This window comes from Callithrix jacchus, chromosome 1 (genome assembly GCF_049354715.1).
Source record: "Callithrix jacchus isolate 240 chromosome 1, calJac240_pri, whole genome shotgun sequence".
In the NCBI taxonomy this organism is placed as follows: Eukaryota; Metazoa; Chordata; class Mammalia; order Primates; family Cebidae; genus Callithrix; species Callithrix jacchus.
In genome coordinates, this window is record NC_133502.1 from 204,463,702 (window position 1) to 204,477,417 (window position 13,716).

A 13,716-nucleotide genomic window follows, 5' to 3' on the forward strand; every position below is an offset into this window, starting at 1 on the left:
CCCACTACCCATGTGTGATGGTCTTTCTGGGGGTCCTCAGTCATTCACACAGCTCCCTATACTACCCTTAGCCTGAGAAGGGCCCAGTGGTCCACCATCCCAATTGGGATTCATCACTGAGCCCAGCCTTCATTGGCTGTAGCCAAAACAAGGAAGGCTAGAAATCCCATAAAGACAAACTTGGAGCTAGCGCCAACCAAACCAGTTCCCTGCTTCAAACGGAACCACGCTGAACCGTCAGCAGAAGGAGGCTGCACAGTTTGAAAGAGGAAGTGTCCAAGGAAGCTGGGTGGAGAGGAGTGTGAACAGGGAAGTGCCAACAGGGACACGTGCAGGGGGTTGGGAAGGCAGGCAGGACGCCCAGTGAGAGTGACAGAGGCCAGCAGAGCACGAGTGTGCAAGGAAACACAGGCTGAGGAACGAGAGGCTGCGTGGGTGAGTGTACCAGGGTGTCAGGCGGATACGGCACATGACGCAGAGTGGAAGACAACCACAGAGAAGCCTCAGCAAAGGAACACATTTATTCTGTCCTCCCAACAGCTCGGCATGAATCCAATGGGGAGGGTGAAGGAGGACAGCATGACACAGGGCTGAACAAGCAGAGGCACAAGGACAATGTAGGACCAAGCCCGAGAACACAAAGACCACGGGGCTTTCTTGACTGGACTGATGATGCTATGGGGGCAGAGGTGGAAGTGGGAGTCTGGCTCTCAAACACAGACTTCTATAAGAGTCACCTTCACACTCTCATCTATGCCCAGGTGGGCTCATTACTTGGGAGAGAATTATCTCTAAATAGAGGAGGAACAGTCAATATAACATAGACCAAACTCCACCCAGCCATGCCCGCAGGCTATGGTAACCAACCCTCCCAGAAAATGGTGAACAAAGCCTCTGCACGCACTTGTCAACTTTTAACAGTCATGGTAATTTCTTCTTCCTCTGTTGAGCCATTGATTCATCCATTCATTCATTCATTCACCAATTATTACTGAGTGTCTGGGACATGCTGGGCACCGAACACAACCAACCAATCACCTGCTCTCAGGGAGTTTACAGTCTGTCAGGAGAACACAGAAAAGAGACAGCCTCAATAGCCACAAAACAGTGATCAGAGTTGTGAAGGAAATAAAGGAACGAGAGGGTGGGGTGGGAGGAGGAAGGTCCTGACATCATAAAGGGCCCTTTCTTACAAGGTGAAGTGTGAACAAAGACCTACAGGAAGCCAAGAGCATTCCCAGAAGGGGCCAGGCAGTGGGCACAGTAAGGAGAGCAGCTGTGTGCAAGATGAGCGAGAGAAGACCCAAGGGCTGGCCCCACAGGAGGTGGAGCCAGGAGGGCAGGGCCGAGTGGCTTTAGAAACTCCGGGAAGGCCAGGGGTCAGGTGTGATAGTGGGTCTGAGCAAAGGCACTCTGACATCCTTCTGCTACTGCATGAGGCAAGGGAAGAATCCCAGGATGTGGTCTGTGAGGCAGGAGCACAGAGGTGACAGGGTGGTGACCTGCCCATTGCCCTCGGGTGGTATTCTGAACGCAAAGGTCAGCAGCTGCAAGCAGGCAATAGTGCCTTTCTTTTCAAAGAGCCAGCTGCTCTGATTCAGAGACACTCCCTCCCAGTTGTGGGTTTATCAGGAACTAGAGGACCAACCAACAAGGTCATTATCTGTCGCCATTGCTGCATTTACTGGTAATCAAAAGGGGCAGGGTGAGGGGTACCACAAACCCAGGGAGAAGGTCTGGGAGCACGCAGACATGCCTCTCAAGCCTCCCAACCGTCCTTTTCTAAATTTAGGTTGGAACAGAAGCCGATCCTCGGGAGTGTGACTGTGAACCCCATCATAATCTCCTAGAAAGCAAGAACATCAGGCTTACGTTTTTCCCTGGCCTCTCAGGGCTCAGTGCTCCACAGCACATACAGTAAGCACTAAATGAACACTTTGCAGATAAATTAAAAAACTGCAGAATCGTCGTAACAACACTGTGTTTTAACAGTATTTAATAATTGCTGACTGTTTGCCAGTACTTTTCAGCCAGGGACAATTTGCCCCCCTGCCCAGGAGACAGGTGGCAATGTCTGGAGACGCTTTTGCAGTCACTTATCAGGGGAGAGATGCTGCTGGTACCTAGCAGGTTAGGAAAGCCACCAAACCTCATACAATGCAGAAGACAACCCCCTTCCTGTAATAAACGATAAGGGCCCCAAAATCTAGCGCTTGGAGAAATAAAGACCCCAAAATCTAGCACTTATGAGTATCTCATCTTATTTAATCTTCACAATTGCTCTTTTTTTCCAGTTGAGGAAACTGGGCCCTGGATGTCAGTTTGCCCAGGAGATCAAAGGGAGCAACATTCTACAGCACAAACAAGGGAAGCCAACAGGGAAATACATCAATGGGCAGAATGCAACAGACTGGCGGACAGATTAAGACTAAAACAGGAAAACTGGGAAATATGGAAAAGAACAAGGAATGGATGAAAAGCAGTCCTAATCCAAGCTCTGCCAAGAAATGACACATGGGGCTGGGCACGGTGGCTCACACCGGTCATTCCAGCACTTTGGGGGGCTGAGGCAGGTGGATCACCTGAGGTCAAGAGCTCCAGATCAGCCTGCCCAACATGGAGAAACGCCATCTCTATTAAAAATACAAAAACTGGAGAGGTGTGGTGGCAGGTGTCTGTAATCCCAGCTACTTGGGAAGCTGAGATAGGAGAATCGCTTGAACCCAGGAAACAGTGGTTGTAGTGAGCTGAGATCCCACCACTGCACTCCAGCCCGGGCAACAAAAGCAAAACTGCATCTCAAAAAAAAAGAAGGAAAGAAAAGAAGGAAAGGGAAAGGGGGAGGGGAGGAGAGGGGAGGGGAGGGGAGGGGACAGGAGAGGAGGGGACGGGAGGGGAGGGGAGAAGGAAAGAAATGACACATGGCCCTGGGCCTTCCCCTCCTGACTCTAAATCTTAGTACCCACAGCTATAAAATTACAGGAGATGTAGAAGATCACTGACTTCCAGCTTTAACATCTTCAGAGGCTGGGTGTGGTGGCTCACACCGGTAATCCCAGCACGTTGGGATGCCGAGGCGAGCGAATCATGAGGTCAGGAGTTCGAGACCAGCCTGGCCAATATGATGAAACCCAGTCTCTACTAAAAATACAAAAATTAGCCAGGTGTGGTGGCACATGTCTATAGTCTCAGCTACTCAGGAGGCTGAGGGAGAAGGATCACTAGAACCCAGGAAGTAGATGTTGCAGTGAGCCGAGATCAGGCCACCGCACGCCAGACTTCAAGGCTCCCTGAAGGTCAAGGTGACAGAGTGAGACTATGTCTCCAAAAAAAAAAATTTTTTTTTCTGGACAAATTTTTTCCAGCAGCGGAAATACTGGCTTTATAGAAATACTCGTAAACACATAGAAATATTCAAAATACATATCATAAATTCTTTCCCCTTTATTCAGCCAAGGCAGGAGATGCCAAATGCCTTATTACATACTCCTTCACTCCTCCTTTCCTTGCTTCTAAAAATATCTGTGAACATCCACCTGTGCCAAGGCTGGAAGTATTCTAATACCAGATGTGCAAGGTCCCTTTTAACCTGGTGGATCTGTGGAGTCCATTGCTTGGCCAGGCAAAAGCTGGGCAATTTCCCTACTGCACAGATGGGGCACCACACTGGGACTCCAGCTAACTTCATAAGCAGCAGGCAGGACTAGGGGGACTGGGGTACAGGAACAGAATTCCCCTCTATACTAGGATCATGCCTCCCAGCCAGTGTCAACATTTACCTCTCTGCTCAATAAATCCTGATGATCATCTTAACAGAAATCAATACCTACCAAGTGGCAAAAGAATGAGAATGCAAGGTAATACGGATGATAGAAAGAGGTCTGGAGATGAGATGTGAGTAGGTGCGGAAAAGCCAGGTGAGGAGAATGAGTTTGCCACGGCCAGCACAGATCGGTGGATGTCGACAGTAGAAACAAGGCTCCCTGAAGGTCAAGGTGACATGGGAAGCCAGAAAAAGTTGGAAGACCATTATGGATGGGCTCCAAATTGGTCCTTGAAAAAAATGATGTTTTCTGTTTCTTATGACAATATTGTTATAGGGCTGTTAACAAGAATCAAGAAAAGTCGGATTGTACTGAGGGATGCCATCTAGTAACAGCCTGAGCTGGTCTCATTAAACCCATTTAATCAGTGCCTATTTGGGGCTGGGCATTGAACAGTGGATGATCCATTCACCATCTGATTCAATTCTCACATGAAAGATAGTAGATATTACCCTTGTATATATCGAAATGAGAAAACCAAGGCCCATAAAGGCGCTAATATTTTGCTAAACCAAATAAAGTAAAAGAGCGTATCTCGGCTGGGCATGGTGGCTCATGTGTGCAATCCCAGCACTTTGGGAGGCCGAGATGGACAGATCACAAGGTCAGGAGTGCGAGACCAGCCTGACCAACGCGGTGAAACCGTGTCTAGTAAAAATACAAAAATTAGCCGGGTATGGTGGTGCACACCTGCAATCCCAGTTACTCAGGAGACTGAGGTAGGATAATTGCTTGAACGGGGGAGGTGGAGGTTGCAGTGAGCTGAGATTGCACCACTGCACTCAAGCCTGGGCAAAAGAGCAAGACTCCATCTCAAAAAAAGAAAGGAGTGTGTCTAATGCCGTCTGTCTCACCACCCTACAGCAATGTCAGTGAGGGTGGACAACTGAATGTGGAGAGAGATGCGGCAGGTTGCAAGAGCCCTGTGGCTTCAATCCCCACCATGAATACTATTTAAGAGGAAGGCGATCAAGCCCAAATTCGCATTTGCTCGAGGAAGAATACAAATGTGTATCCGTTTATCTTCTTTGGAAAGTATTATCATGTCCATGTTATAGACACAGAAAATAAGACCCAGAAGAATCACATGATACATGTGACATCACAAATCTACTTGATGATAAAGGCTGAGATCGGAAACCAGCTCCTCCCTTTAAATGACTAACACAGAAAACAAAGGCAAAGACAGACAGGGAAGGCAGGGAATTCCTGAGATTTGGAAAGGTCAGGGGCAACTTCCTAGGGCAGGTGAGATTTGAGCAGAGCAGGGCCAGCACTGAAGACCTCAGCAGGAAGAAGAGGTGGGATCAAAGGACTGGGGATAAATGAGGGTCATTCAGGGGTCAGGTAGATGGATTTGTACTCGCAAACCCTGTTATCAAATGACAGGTGTCCACAGAAACAGAGAGAAAACCAAAGTCTGATCCAGTATGTCTCGCTCAAAGACGTTGAAATGATTTCACAGCAACCGTGCTACTCCATTCCTATGATCTGGCTCCTCTCCACTTTAGCAGCCCCACCTCCTGTTATAGTAACCCAAATTCATCATCTACATCTATACCTTGAGAGGTACAAAAATTCGTCCAAGGCGGGCAAAGTTTTGACTGTGCAGGGGCTTAGTGCCCCTAATTCCCATGTTGTTCAAGGGTCAACCGTAAATAACCGTATTATACACCATATTAAAAAGCTGTAAGGAGAAAAATAAAGTAGGGATGAGTGATCAGAAGGGAAAAAGGGTTTGCATTTCCATTTTCTTTTATTATTATTTTTTTGTCGCCCAGGACAGAGTGCAGGCTATTCCTCCAGCCTACAGCCTCTTTATCCCACAAATTAAAATGCCTGTAATCTCAGCACTTTGGGAAACCAAAATGGGTGGATCACTTCAGGTCAGCAGTTCAAGACCAGCCTGGCCAAAAGGTAAAACCCCATCTCTACTAAAAATACAAAAGCTAGCCAGGTGTGGTGGTGCATGCCTGTAATCTCAGCTATTCAGGAGGCTGAGGCAGGAGAATCCCTTGAATCCGGGAGGTGGAGGCTGCAGTGAGCCAAGATCATGACACTGCACTCTAGCCTGGGCAACAGAGCAAGACTCCATCTCCCAAAACAACAACAAAACAACAAAACACATTTCCAGGGGATTTCTTCCATGGCCAAAACCTGTGGGAAGTTGTCCCTAACACTCCAGGACAGACCCACTCCCAGACGGCAATGCCTCCACTAGGCAGGTAGGATGTTATACCAGACTGGCCTGCTGTGTCCCACCTCCTTACTACCTACTAGAGGGTAGGACCCATAGGTCTACACCCATGTGGTACACACTCACTAATTATCAAGTCTACAAGAGATGGTTATGGGTAGAGGAAGGGAGCAAATATAGCATTAGGTGAGTCCCTGGCCTATGGTTGGCCTCAGCTATCTCTACCTTGCCAACAAAATATCCCACTTTCTTTACTTGTCTGATAATGTTTGTAAAAAGATCCAGAAGCTCAAGGGTATTAACTGCCAACCAAAAATAAAAATAAAAATAAAATCAAAAGCCATTCTTGGAATGAGTATTTATTTCACAAATCAACTGATGTGGTATCATCATAAAATAATGCAGAGATGATAAACTGATGATGGTGTAGTGATAAGAGCTCTCGTTTCATTTATAATATAAACCTTCATTCCTGCCCTCCCCAAAACCAGTTAACTTACAATTAAAATACATGCACATAGAACACCAAAGTGCAGATTAAGCAAAAGGAGATAAGCAAGGGGGAAGGAATTGGGAAGGAAATAACTACATGAAGTCACAGCACAAGATACTGACTGCAATCAGCCATCCAATTTTAAGGCAGCCACAGAAGGGAGGGAAAAAAGCATGAGTTGAATTAGGTCTTTCTCCTGTGACAGACAGGACACTGAACAATGTCATGGGAAATGGGGTAAGCCTCAGCCTTTCCCCAGGCTGAGGGATAAAGGCTGATATTAAACTATCACTAATGCATTCTGGAAGGTAAGGAATCAAGTTGACTTGCCGTGCTCAGTATCATGGAAGATTAACAGGCTAATCCTATGATCAGTTAGGGTATAACCCCTCAGCAGTTCTACATCTAATGACTGTCTGCCTCGAAGGAGCCATTTTAGGGGGCTTTTCACTGACTTCAACTGAGAATGCCACCACCCCTCAAAGAGCTGGGTGCCCTTATTTATGGGCCTTCAAAGCCCATTCCCAAGCAACAGGTGATATCAAGGACAATGAAGATCAACAAGAGGAACACAGGATGGACACAGCCCCAGCCCCTTCCCTAAGCCTTGGTTCCAACAGTTGTAAAAATCATTCTCTCTGCTTCCTGAGGAGGGCTGTCTAGAGAAGCAAATGAGTTCGCGTCCGCACATGTAGAGGCTCTGGTGCTTACCCGTCATCCCCTCATCGAGTATTTATGAAGGACCTATAAGATGCCAGGCACCAGTCTCATTGTTGGGGTATGGAAATGACAGAAATCCCTGCCCTAATGAACCACCTGTGTGCGTGTGCCTGTGTGCGTGCATGCATGTGTATGTGCATGCATGCGTGCATGTGTTGAAGGAGATACAGAGCAAAATAAAGTACAGTTGACCCTTGAACAACACGGGTTTAAAGTTCATGATCCACAAATACATCAATTTTCTCTCACCTCTGCCACCCCTGAGACAGCAAGACCAACCCCTCCTCCTCCTCAACCTACTCAACATGAGATGAGGATGAAAACCTCCATGAGGATCTGCTTCCACATCATACACAGTAAACATATTTTCTTGTCCTTATGATGTTCTTAATAACAATTTCTCCTATCTAGTTTGCTTTATTGTAACAGTATCTGATACATAACATATATACAAACTACATGTGAATCAACGGTTACTGTTAAAGCTCCTGGTCAACAGGTTATCAGCAGCCAAAGGTAAGGAAGTCGAAAGTTATGTGTCTCCACCATGTCCTTATTTCACATTACATGCCTATACCAAAACAGCTCATGTACCCTACAAATCTATACACCTACTATGTATCCCTAAAATTGTTTTTTAAAGTTTACACAAAGTTCTGACTGTGCAGGGGGTTAGTGCCCCTAATTCCCAGGTTGTTCAAGGGTCAACTGTAAAAAACTGTATTTATAAAACATATTAAGAAGTGGTGAGGAGAAAAATAAAGTAGGGATGAGTGACAAGAAGTGGAGAAGATTTGGGATTTCTATTTTACTTTATTTTTATTATTTTTTTGAGATGGAGTTTTGCTCGTCACCCAGGCTGGAGTGCAGTGGCACTATCTCAGCTCAATGCCACCTCCACCCAGGGTTCAAGTGATTCTCTCGCCTCAGCCTCCCAAGAAGCTGGTATTACAGGCATGTGCTACCACACCTGGCTAATTTTTCTTTTTTTTTTTTTTTTGTATTTAATAGAGACAGGGTTTCACCATGTTGGTCAAGCTAGTCTCGAACTCCTGGCCTCAGGCGATCCACCTGCCTCTACTCCCAAAGTGCTGGGATTACAGGCCTGAGCCACTGCACCCAGCCTGCATCTCTAAACAGAATGATCAAGGAACTTACTGAGAAGGTGATACTGGAGCAAAATTTAGATATCTGAGGGGGTTAAGTGCAGGAAAGGGAATATCTAATTGTAATCGTCAGAGCTGTAGCAGGAAAAAGATGGCATACTCAAACTGGGTAATTTGAAGGGTGTGAAATAAAAGAGTAGAATGGTGCTTCCTGGGGCTGGGGAGAGGAGAAATGGCGAGGTATTATTCAAAGCGTACAATGTAATAGCAGTTATGCAAGATGAGTAAGTCCCAGAGAGCTACCTTACAACACAGAGCCTGTAGCTAACAATACTGTATTGCAGCCTTGGAAGTTTGCTGGGAGCGTAGATTTTATGTTAAGCCTTATCACTAATAATAAATACAGAGAGCAGGAAGAAACAGAGATGATGGATTACAGATTGTGGTGATGGGTTCACCAGTATACATTGATCTACAAACTCATCAAGTTGTACACATTAAAAATGTACAGCTTTTTATGTTATTCATCCTCTATAAAGTCATTTTAAAAACAAACAAGGCAGCTTTAGATATAGTCGCTGAATCCGTAATTAATCTACTTAAAAGTCCTTGTATTCACACCATATTTGTCTAGAGGAAAATAATGATTAAGCATTCAAATGCCTTGCTTTTTATTCAGCTCTACTATATCTTCTGAAATCACCTTATCTATTTTGCAGTAAATTCATGCAACAAAACGAAAAGCAGGGCTTAGGGAAACTGCAAGAGCTTCAGTAGCCCAGGTAAGTGATAGCAGGCACCAGGCCACGTCCAGGCCTGCAGTGGCCCCAGAAAGGAGATCACGAACAAGACACGTGAACAGCACCGAGAAGGCTACATGCAGGAGCTGTGGTCTCTACTGCTTCATTCCTTCTGCCCACAGAGAAGCCGCCTCAGGGAGGGGAAAGGGCTGGGCAATCCCGGGCCTCCCTTCCTTTCCTTTTGGCTTATCTCCTGTCAGAGACCTTGCACCAGGGAGCTGGGGGCCAGGAAGCCTGTAAATGCCCTGAAGAAAAAACGAGTAGATCTGAAAGGGCAGCAGAACTAATGAGTATCCAGTGCAAAGGCCCTGAGGCAGGAGTACGGGAGAGGAGCAGCTAGAAGCAATCAGCCCATGATCCAGGAATAGAGTGAACAAGATTTGCAACGCTGAGCTTGGTAGCAGATACCAGAGTCTGTGTTTCAGGAATGCAGGACTAGGTGAGTAATAAAAGGCTAAGTAAGCAAATTCTTTGCAAATGGGAAAAGAATGAATGTTCTGATGCAGAACTGCACGTATCAGAAGCCCCCTGGAATCTCTGCCTCCAGAAGACTGCAGTAACCTTCGAAGCACTCACCATCAGAGGCCACTCACGCACCCTCCTGTAGCAGCCATTCATCTCGGCCATTTTCCTAGAGATGTGCCTTCAAGTCCCTGCATGGGCCCCAGGGCCTTTGCACGTGCCTTCCTATGAGTCTGGAACACCAGCCACTCCCTCACCTGTGGGCAGGCAAAGCACCTCCTGTGGTCCTGTCATCTCCTGTACCAAGCCCTTCCTGATGACCAACTTGGAGCTGGGCACCCTCTATCCATGTCTCTGTGACCCCCTTATCACTTATCATTCTGCATGTGAATTTGGCTTCATTCATCTTGCAACAACCCCCAGAGTATTAAGCCCCTTGGGGGTGGCAGCTGATGCTTTTACCTCCACAACTCTCGTGCCCAACGGAGTTCACAGCACAAAGTCAGCTCTCAGATTTTAGCTGAACGCCCGAATGAAGGAATCAATAAAGGCCACACAGCATTAAGCGGCAGACTCTAGTAATTTAATTCCTGGTCCCGGACTCTTTGATATAAAATAACTCTTCTATTTTTAATACACCCCACATTCCTGAAGATGACACTACTGCAAAATTAAAGAAATGTGATGAACAGCTTACAACCTGCAACGCACTCGGCAGCTCAAAATGACAACATTAATTTAATGAACTTAAACACTGCTGAACTTTTTAACACATCCAGCGTTATTTACACTGGGAAGTGCATGCTTAAGACTGCCTGCCAAAGAGACTCAAATAGAGATGACACATATATCTTTCACATGTTAATTTGCATTTTAAACTTTGAGCTTTGATACAAGTTGGCTTCTCTTTTGGAATGAAGAAATCAAGAGCTTGATTTTTTTACCCATCCATCCATCCATCCATCCAACCACCCACATCTTTCCTAAGTGACAGGTAAATCACTAGTTGTTGGAAATGCAAAGAGATAAACCTTGCCATCACAGTGTTATTTAGGGAGACAGACAAACAGCAGTGAATATAATGTAAATAAAGTATCATCATCAAACGGCAAAGCCCTAGGGGCCCCGGCTGGTTGAATGGCTTTCTGGGGAGAAGCAGAAAGACCACAGCATTCAGGGAGATGGTGGGCATTAGTCTTCCAGGGCTGCCTTAACTAACTAAGGACCACAACCTGGGTGGCTTACACAATAGAAATGTACTGCCTCACAGTTTTAGAGGACAGAAGACTGAGATCAAACTGTCAACAGGGTTGGTTCTGAAGGCTGTGAGGGGGGATACACTTAGGGCTTTCTCCAAGCTTCCAGCAGCCTCAGGAGTCCTCAGCTTTTAAATGACATCCTCCCTGTGTCTCCTATCAACTGCCCTCTGTACACATCATTCTGTGTCCAAGTTTCCCCTTTTCACAAGGACACAGTCAAACTGAATTACAGTTGCCTTAATGACCTCATCCTAGTCTGATTATCTGCAAAGACCCTATTGCCAAATAAGGTCACGTTTACAGGCACCGGGGGTTAGGACTTCAACATCTTCTGTGGGAGCCACAATTCTAGTCAAACTATGGTGAAGTGTTGGATCTTGAAAGAGGAACATGAGCTTGCCTACAAGGAGGGCAGAAGAGGGTACCGATGTGGTCAAAGGACAGAGGATGTGAGACCATGGGATGGCTGAGCTGGTGGGGAGCTGGTGCAGAGGTGAGGGATGGAACCTGGTGATGAGAGGCCTTGATGCTGGACTGCATCCTGTTAATGGTGAGAGACCACTGAAGGGTTTTATGACAGGAACTTAAACAATGGTATTATGCTTTGAAACACTCTTCGTCCAGCTGCAGGAGGGCTTATTGCTTTTTCTTTTGCTTGTTTCTCTTTGTCCTGGGAAATTGCATGGAAGCCCTGTTTAGCCTCCATGTATCAATAAGGAAGAGGAGTTTGGGGTTCACGCTTCTTTTTCCTAATAATCCTGCCTCAACTCTGGTATAGGACTGGCCTATAAACTAAGTGGAAAGCCATCACAAAGACCTTTTCCCACTTCTGTTTAAAATGGGAGAGTAGGTGGTCACACCGCTTCAGAGTCAGGGGTTCAGAGACCCAGGCAAAAGGAAACATCTTCCATGCTGCCTCTGGCTACCACGTGATGCCTCACACTTGTTTCCTGGAAACACCCAATATCCACATTGAAAGGATCATAGAGGTCCTCCAAAACATGTCCCTGGAACTTGGAAGGTATAGGAGATCAGAATCTGGCAGCCTAAAATAGGTCACTTTAGCAAAAGCATTCTTTTGAGCGGGAGACAACTGAGAAGAAACTGAAAAAAAAAGCTCTCTGCCCAACCACTGTGTGCCTAAAAGCGGGACATCAATTTACACAGGTAGCAGCATCCCTCCTCCCCTTCTTCCAGGAAGGACAAAGGTTGATCATGAAGGCAGCTTTGGGCCTTCTCAACCCGGACAGGGCACTGGGGGAATCTGCTTAACAAACTCCCATGCATTCGATATTTGCCTTCCTGCGGTTGCTGCCCGTAGGGACTCAAAGCCGTTTTCCTTTGTTTTGTTAGTTGTCTAAAAATTTACTGTTCTTTGTTGAAGATGCTATATAAGCTGGATTTCTAAACCCCTTCTTTGAGAACCATGCATTTCCTAGGTGTCCCCCACGCCTACATGAAATGAACACCCTAATAAACTTCTGTTTAATTTTCGCCTGTTAATCTATCTTTTGTTACAGGGTTCCATCCCAGCTAAGAACTAAGAGTAGAGGGAAAATTGCTTTTTTTTTTCCTCCCCAACAAAGGCATCTCAGAAAACACCCCAGCCGTGGAGGAAAGGGAGGGTCAAAAGAACCAGTGAATGAGGGGCTCCAATTCTCCTGGGCCTGCTTTGCCTTCAGCCACTCCATTTATCTTCTTTGAACAATAACTTTATTGAGAGATAATTTATATACCAAATTATACCAAATAATTCACCCTTTTAGCATGTACATTTCAGTGGCTTTTATGGTATTCACAGAGTTGTACAGCCATCACCACTATCTAACTCCACAGCATTTTCATCACCCAAAAAACAAACCCTGAACCTCCTCATATTCCCCCTTTCCCCAAACTTTCAAAACCTTCAAAAGCACCTTCAAAATATTTTCTATCTCTATGGACTGGCCGATTCTGACATTTCATGTAAGTGGAATCACACAGACATACGTGGCCTCTGGTATCTGGCTTCTTCCACTTAGCATGTTTTCAAACTTCACTCATGTTACAGCATGTATCAATACTTCATTCCTTGCAATATCTGAGTGACAGTCCATTGTATGGCTAGACCTCATTCTGTTTAGCCATTAATTAACCAATAGACATTCAGGCTGTTTCTACTTTTTGGTTATTATGAATAATGCTGTTGTGAAGAATTTTGTATACGTTTTTCTTTCAGAACCTGTTTGCATTTCTCTTGGGCAAAGATACATGGAGCGGAATTGCTGGGCCACATGTCAACTCCACATTTCACTTTGTGTGCAACCCCCCAGTTGTTCTCCAAAGTGGCTGTTCCATTTCACATTCTCACCAGCCATGTATCAGGGTTCCACGTTCTCCCTGTCCTCTCTCACACTTGTTATTTTCTATCTTTTTGCTAACAGCCACCCTGGTGAGTGGGAAGTGGTATTCTATTGTGGCTCTGATTTGCATTCCCCCAATAACTAACGATGCTGAGCATTTTTCATGTGCTTTTTGACAACTTGTGTATATTCTTTGGAGACATATCTATTCAAATCCATCACCCAATTTTTTAATTGGGTTGTTTATTTGTCTTTTGATGGTTGACTTATAAGAGTTCTTCATCTCTTCTGCATATAAGTCCCTTATCAGATCTATGACTGCAAATACTTTCTCCTATTTTGTGTCTTTCAATTTTCTTGAAGAAACCCTTTGAAACATAAAAGATTTCAACTTGATGAAGTCCAGTTTATCTTTCTTTATCTTTTGTTGGTTGTGCTTTTAGTGTCATAGCTAATCCAAAGTCGCAAAGATTTCCTCTTCTGTTTCCTTCTAAGAATCTCACAGCTTGAGCT

General features: G+C 45.5%; 1 protein-coding gene and 1 long non-coding RNA gene across 11 annotated transcripts in view; one reads left to right on the plus strand and one right to left on the minus strand.

Moving 5' to 3' along the window:
- Nucleotides 1-13,716, minus strand: part of LARGE1 (LARGE xylosyl- and glucuronyltransferase 1) — a 635,729-nt gene that overhangs the window by 441,441 nt on the left and 180,572 nt on the right. The window lies entirely within an intron of this gene.
- On the plus strand, nucleotides 1,240-2,652 carry LOC118145145 (uncharacterized). Its single transcript, XR_004730314.3, has 3 exons — nucleotides 1,240-1,687; nucleotides 1,793-1,917; nucleotides 2,295-2,652. It is a non-coding gene; the product is annotated as an uncharacterized LOC118145145 (long non-coding RNA).